The sequence below is a fragment of the Theobroma cacao genome, chromosome 9, assembly GCF_053813885.1.
Source record: "Theobroma cacao isolate CCN51 chromosome 9, ASM5381388v1, whole genome shotgun sequence".
Lineage (NCBI taxonomy): Eukaryota > Viridiplantae > Streptophyta > Magnoliopsida > Malvales > Malvaceae > Theobroma > Theobroma cacao.
Genome location: NC_142647.1, coordinates 9,868,100 through 9,875,978, shown reverse-complemented (window position 1 = coordinate 9,875,978; position 7,879 = coordinate 9,868,100). Strand labels below are relative to the sequence as shown.

General features: G+C 33.2%; 2 non-coding genes across 2 annotated transcripts; one reads left to right on the top strand and one right to left on the bottom strand.

Annotated features, from left to right (window-relative positions):
* Positions 1 to 4,987: 4,987 nt before the first annotated feature.
* LOC148760704 (small nucleolar RNA snoR8a) lies at positions 4,988 to 5,080 on the bottom strand. The gene has a single exon (XR_016028718.1). It is a non-coding gene; the product is annotated as a small nucleolar RNA snoR8a (small nucleolar RNA).
* A 2,131-nt stretch (positions 5,081 to 7,211) lies between these two features.
* On the top strand, positions 7,212 to 7,304 carry LOC148760703 (small nucleolar RNA snoR8a). Its single transcript, XR_016028712.1, has one exon. It is a non-coding gene; the product is annotated as a small nucleolar RNA snoR8a (small nucleolar RNA).
* The last annotated feature ends 575 nt before the right edge of the window (positions 7,305 to 7,879 follow it).

The window sequence follows — 7,879 nt, the reverse complement described above, 5'->3', positions numbered from 1 at the left end:
TCCAAGGGACAAAAAAACAAGCCTCTCACTTGCCAAGCCTTACCATACAAGCATTGTAAGCCCCATTGAGCCATAATCTCAACCATTATGTCCTTAAGTCTCAATGCTACTCCATAAGCCTGAAGCTTGAAGGACTTAAGTTCACCAATTAACTTCACACTTGTTATCTGGATTAACCTTACAAACCATCAACAGTATACGTGTGTACCTTGTAGAATGAGTGAACTTTCCAATAATCTCCATCAGGTAACTTAATTACATGCAAAGCGAACTTGTTTTCCTTGTCCTTACAAAAAACCTTAAAACGAGCATGACATGACTTTTTAACTCTTATCTCGTTTCAATTCGACCTTAAAGGAAAACATTTTTCCTTAGTATAAGCGGTCATTGATTGATGTGGACTTTTTGATGGTAACTATTTAGAAGGAAAACATCTTTGCACTCGAAATAAGCCATAGATAAGATGCCCATACAATTACCCTTTCTTGAACATTGTCATCGAGGTAATGTCTCAAGTGAACGAATCCCATTGTCATAAACAATGGGGCTATTGAAAATAGGGTTATCACATTGAACATCTCCTAAATCCATACCTCTAACATGTTCTGTATTGCCTTCAACATGATTGCAATTTGAAATGTCAGCTTCGTCACACCAGTCATCCTTTAAACAATCATCATGCTCACCATTAGAGTCATCATCAAACTAATGGTCTTTACACTGATCAGATGTAGCATTGTCATCGAGAATCGTATTGTTGTTTGAAAATGGCATTGGACCCATTGTAGTATCACCAATCAAATTGTTCTGACATGCCATGCATATCAAATCAAACATTGTGACACACCATGTATAACAAGTAAAATATTCTGACATGCCATGCATATCAAGTCTAATATTGTCACACACTAAGGCTGATACGGCAATAACTAACTATAATACAAATGTCTTGACCAGCTAATGACCAAAACCAGTTAAACCACAACCACTTAACCCCAAAAACCATCAAACTAGCAAGAAAACATAGTCTAAGCAGTTGCTAAACGTAAACCACCAAAATACAAGCAAAGATAGAATAACGTACTTGTGATTTAAGGCCGTCAAGAATCCGAGCAACGATACAGTCCTCAAGCGTCTGCATTACTAAACTCAATGACTGAATTAAAGCCTTCAACTCTAACATCTCTTTTTCATGCTTGCGCATGATCCGTCGGAGCTAATGGGTAGTGACTGCTCTATCATTGACTGTTCTCAATTAGGTCAACTGCAATAACATATATAACTGTGTTATTCAATAATCATATATGAAATTATTGAACATTAACTGTTACAACTTTAATATCCTAACTGACGGCTCGTTAGCAGTCTGCGGTGGAGCCAAATCGATCAGTGCTTAAGAACTTGTCGTCGCTTTCGTAAACTGCAATTACATATATAACTGTTTCAATAATCATGTATGGAATTGTTGAACATTAACCGTTACAACTTTAATATCCTTACTGGTGACTCGTTAGTAGTTTGTGGTGGAGCTGGACCGATCGGTGCTTAAGGACCTATCATTACTTTCGTTAACTGTAATTACATATATAACTGTGTTATTCAATAATCATGTATGGAATTGTTGAACATTAACTGTTACAACTTTAATATCTTTATTAGCGGCTCATTAGCTGTATGCGGTGGAGCCAGACCGATTGGTGCTTGAGGACTTGTCGTCGTTTTTGTAAACTGTAATAACAGAAATTACTGTGTTACTCGATAAGCATATGTGGGAATGTATAACACAAATCATTAGAACAGATCTTACCGACGGGTCTTTTCCACTGTGCGTCTGAGGAAGATCCGTGGGTGGTTCTGAAATTCCTGGCACATGGTCCAATTGAAAACACAGAAATGTTATTCGATAATCACAGATGAAATTGGAGAACACAAAACTGTTAGAATTATCCTTACTGGCTGTTCACTGCCTTGACTATGGTCATCCCCTTCGTCCATCAACTTAGGGCCTGACAGCTCATCAACTAAAGCAGCAGCGATACGCATCCGCTTCGTGCCACCAAAAACTCTTTTCTCCTTCAAGCTTTTCCTTTTTTGCCTCGCACCTAAGCCCCAATCTGACCGATCCTCCATGTGCCCTATTGGCACGTACTCGTGGCCCTCTAATAACGGGACATCAAGGTACACAAAATACTCCTAGAGGGCCTCATCCGCAGTGGGTTTCAATGTCTCCAGTGCCTACAACTACAAATAAACAAATAAAATCTTGTTATTATCGAATAAGGAAAATTATTATACAAACATAAAGCAAAAATTAACAGTTTTTCACTCACATGGTCAGATGACTCTAACTTCTAAATTGCCTTGTAGAAGTCTTTTGGCTTCTGATTGCAATCCCATCTGCACATTCGTGGGTAGACGTTGTCTTTTGAACCAGAGGGGGTAACTATTTTTAGAGGGCCGAAATATCCTCCATTGCCTAGAACTGCAAGTCAAATGTAACCATTATCAGACCGTAAATCATAAACGAGTGCACCCATAAATTATTTTTTCTAAAGGAAACTGAAAAATGTTACGTGATAGTACTTGTATCACCCATGCGAATCCGTAAATGTTGTAAGGCAACTGAGTTTCCTTTGTCACGCTTGAGTCAAGAACTTCAAACCCTTTCAAAAGGTAGTCCAAGGTTAGCTTCCAAACATAGTGGCCCCATGAGAAGACATTCCAAGCGTCGATGTCCTCCACCAATGACAGCAACCAAGGTGTCACCCGACTACGGTAGTCTTGACCAAATAAAATGTTATTTGCAATCAAGACAAGTGCCATCTTGGTCACGTCTCCTGGTCGCTAGAAGTCACCCTCGCGGAACGTATCAAGCAAAGCTTGCAACTTAACGTTCTTTACCCATTCCAGTATCTGTCATGAATTCCCTCCGCAATAACCTCGTACGGTAGTCTGAACACATCGGGCATTGGACCAAACTTCAGCCCGATGATGAGGCAGAACTCCTGCTTTGATAGTCGTGCCTTGCTCTTGCCAATGGCAAACCATAGCTCGTGGTCCATGGACTGGCTCTCAGTGATCCTGTGAATCATGATGCTGTGCAAGAGACCGACACAAAAGTACCCCTATGGATAGACGTCCAGGAGCATTTCGAAGCACGTACGCTTAACTGCATTGTACTCCCACTTCTATTGGAGAGTCTTTGTGATGTAATGCAACTGCGACCACTTACAGTGAGTGTTAATTGTGACGTTGAACACCCACTTCTCCCTCGACATGATCAGCAAACTGTCAAGATCCTCATACTGTCTGCACTGGATCTGCAAAACTTGGCACACATGCACCAGTGAGTTAAGCTGTCATGTGCAACAAGGTATACTGAAGACATAAATAAGGAATAAATGTTGTGACACGCCATGCATAGCAAGCAAAATGTTGTGACACGCCATGCATAACAAGTAAAATGTTGTGTAAAATGTTGTGACACACCATGCATATCAAGTAAAATGTTGTGACACGCCATGCATAACAAGTTAAATCTTGTGACACGCCATGCATATCAAGTAAAATGCTATCACAGGCCATGCATATCAAGTAAAATGTTGTCACACGCTATGCATATCAAGTAAAATGTTGTCACACGCTATGCATATCAAATCAAATCATATAAACCTGACACGCTAATAACTAACTATAATAACAATGGCGTCACACGGTAATCACCCAAAACCCCTAAAACCACTACGACTTAACCCCAACAACCATCAAACCAGCAAGAAAACACAATCTAAACATTTGCAAAACAAAACAAAAAACACGAACATATCAAACAAACCCAACAAAAAATCAAAAAAATTAACGAACACATGAATGTTTTAATTTGAGACTCACTGACCTCTTCACTCATGGCCGATATTGTTGCTGGTGCTGTGATGCTGTTACGCTTGCAAAGAGCCTTCTCGAACACTTCAATACCAACGGGAATGAGAAATGAATCACACAGACGTTAGAAATTCTAAAAAATAACTGTTTAAAATGAAAAATGGCCTTGTAATATTCTTATTTATTTTGAAAAAGGGGAATTAATTCAGTGAAAGTCCAAACGATTACCATGTTAACTGCCCATTTTTTTCCTCTCTCTATTTCAAACCATGACGTGTCCGCTGTTCAAGCACTACCGTGTCACACACTCTAAACCATGACCATGGCGTGTCAGCTTTTCAAGCAATGCCGTGTCACACACTCTAAATTATGACCATGGCATGTCACCAACTCTGAACTCTGGCGTGTCACAGCTTTCCTCCATGGTGTGTCACCAACTTTGAACTCTGACATGTCACAGATTCCCTCTATGGCGTCTTATGAACTCTGAACGCTAGTGTGTCACAAATTCCCTCCATGCTGTGTTACCAACTCTTAATTTTGGCATGTCACAGATTCTCTCCATGGTGTCTCACCAACTCTAAATGCTGACGTGTCACAGATTCCCACCATGGCATGTCACCAACTCTTAACTCCGGTGTGTCACAGATTCCCACCATGGTGTGTCACCAACTTTTAACTCTAGGGTGTCACAGATTCCTTCCATGGCTTCTCACCAACTCTTACCCAATTTAACTTTTATTTAAATTTACTCAAAATATTGATTTAGTTACAACTTTTACAATTTACAAATATACATTCTTTTGAAATTATTCAACTCTTACCCAATTTACCTTTTATTTAAATTTACTCAAAATCTCTTATAAAATGATTTTATTTAAATTCAGATACCACAATCAAATTCTACTAAATTTAAATTTAAATTATTAATTTGAATCTACAAAAAAATTGTTAATAAAATAAAATGGTACAAATATTTATAGCTATATTTAACTTTATCAACCATAAATGCAATCTTTAATATAAAAAATTTCAAATTAAAAAATATAACTTGAAATATTAAATAAAATAAAAACATAAAAAAGAATAAAAAAATTGAAAGGGTGGAGCTTAGATTCTATGGTTATAATAAGAATTTTGTCATATACAAATTAAGGAAGTCAGAACGAGGAATTATTTTTATAATCATCGCTAACTTTATATTTTCGTTCTTCATTTTTTTAAAAGAAAAAAATTAAATCAGTATATTTTGCTAATTTGACTTTAGTTTAAGTTAAAAACTAAGTTAAATAAATTTTAAATTTTTATACTATTATATATAGAAGAAAAAGGAATTTATTTAGTCATTTTATATTATTTTATTTTAATGTAATACAAGTTATTCATAAAAATTTGACTTCAAGTATGAAATTTTTTTCAAAATTTTTTTCATAGAAGGAGAATTCAAACTTAAATTTGTTAAAAAAGATAAATTAATTTACATATTCTAGAATCAAATAATCAAGTAAGAAATATTTATATATATTTTTTAACACCATAAATCTTTTACACCTAAATATTTGACTTATTAATAAGTATATCAATAATCTACTTAAATATTTGTATTTTTTAAATATTTTTTTAATTTAATATCTCAATATCTCAATATTATTCAATTTAGTCCTTGTACTACATTTTTTTATTCAATTTATTCCCTCTGACATGGTAGAATTTTTTTTTTCAAAAATTTTTTGATCTAACACGTGGCACTAACATGTCAGCATGTCAGTGCCATGTAAGCACTACCACGTCATCTTATAATGCAACGTGGCATTGCCATGTCACACTCAGTGTCATGTGGCATACCAAGTCATCAAAATGTGACACGTCAATACTAACATCAACGCTGACGCTATCCTTTAACGATAAAATTGGATATCGTTAAGGGGAGGGACTAAATTGACTCAATTCTCAAAATTGAGAGACTAAATTGCTTCGATTTTAAATATAAGGACTAAATTGAACAAAATTGAACAGTACAGGGACTTGATAGGTCTTTTAACCATTAATAAATCATGCACTATCATTTTATTAATAAATAAATTAAAAAATTTTAAAGTTTTAAAAGTAAAATTTATAAATTTAAGAGTAAATTTGGTTCTTTAACAATGGCTTTAGTTTGATACCATAATTTGCACTATGGTTTAAAGGGTTAATTAAATATTTGGTGTTTAAATTATAATCAAATTCTCAATTTGTTATTTAAAGAATAAAAATTTGGAATTAAGTACTTGAACTAATTTGCTTCTATTTATCAATTTGCACACTAAACAACACTGTTAGTCAAATAAGCGAAGTGTCCAATGCTTCCAATAAAATTGTGAGACGCACTATGTTTTGATTGACTTTTTTTTTTGAAAAACGTTTAATTTTATTAATCATTTCAACGCTAGTATGCCACTCTCGATCTTCAACTTAGAGTTTAAAAAGACTATCCTTGGAACTTTAATGCCCTGAACATTTGCTAAAAGTCGATTAGCTGCATAAAAACTTTACCGAGCAGCACGAGAACAAAATTATACCCTAAACTGATTAATGAGATTCAGTAACCCTCCCCAAAAAATCATTTGAACCGTTGATCCTAGAAGCCTATCTCGATCAAAGAAACTACATCAAAACCAAACAAGACAACCCATGTTAAAAAATAAAATGGTCAAAATACCCACCAAGTCCATGTATTCATGCATTTTGTTCAATTTAGTCCCTGAACTCCAAATTGAAACAATTTATTCCCTTAATTTTGAAAATTATTTCAATTTAGTCTCTCTCATTAACGACATCCAATTTTGCCGTTAAAATGATGACTTCAACGCTGATATCAACACTAACGTGGCATATTTTGATGATGTAAACTGTCACATGGCACCAACTTGATGACATGGTAGTGCCACGTGGCAGATTTAAAAAATTTCAAAAAAAATTTTTACGCCACGTCATAGAAACTAAATTGTACAAAAATATATAATACAACAACTAAATTAAATAAAATTGAGATGTTGAGGGATTAAATTGAAAAGAATATTTGAAAAATACAAATTTTTAAGTAGATGATAGATACACTTATTAATAAGCCAAATATTTAAGTGTAAAATATTTATTGTTTTAAAAAATATGTATATATATTTTCATACTTGATTATTTGATTTTAAAATATATATATTAATTTAGCTTCTTTGCAAAAATTGAGTTTGAATTCTCCTTCTATAAACAAACTTTGAAAAAAACTTCATACCTAAAATTAAATTTAGATGAATTAACTTGCATTTTGTTAGATGAAGAAAGAAGATACGAAGTTAGCAATGATTATAAAAATAATTCTTTGTTTTGACTTACTTAACTTGGGTATGACAAACCTCCTATTGCAACCATAGAATCTGAGTTACTCCACCTCTTTAATTTTTTATTTATTTTTTATATTTTTATTTTGTTTAACATTTCAGGTTATATTCTTTAGGCTAAAATTTCTTAGATTAAAGACTGCATTTATGGTTAATAGAGTTAAATATAATTATAAATATTTATACAATTTTATTTTGTATTTACAAATTTTTTGTAGATCCCACTTAATAACGTAAATTTAAATTTAGCAAAATTTGATTGTAGTATTTGAACTTAAATAAAATCGTTTTATAAGAAACTTTGAGTAAATTTAAATAAAAGGTAAATTAGGTAAAGGTTAAATAATTATAGAAGAATGGATATTTGTAAATTGTTAAAGTTGTAATTAAATCAACCTATTTTGCTTATTTGAGTTAAGCTCAAGTTAAAAACTAAGTCAAATAAATTTTAAATTTTTATACTTTTATAAATAGAAAAAAAATTTATTTAGTCTTTTTATATTATTTTATTTTAACATAATGCAAGTTATTCATCTAAATTTGACTTTAAGTATAATTTTTTTAAAATTTTTTTATAGAAAGGGAATTCAAACTTAATTTTTGCAGAGAAGATAAAGTAA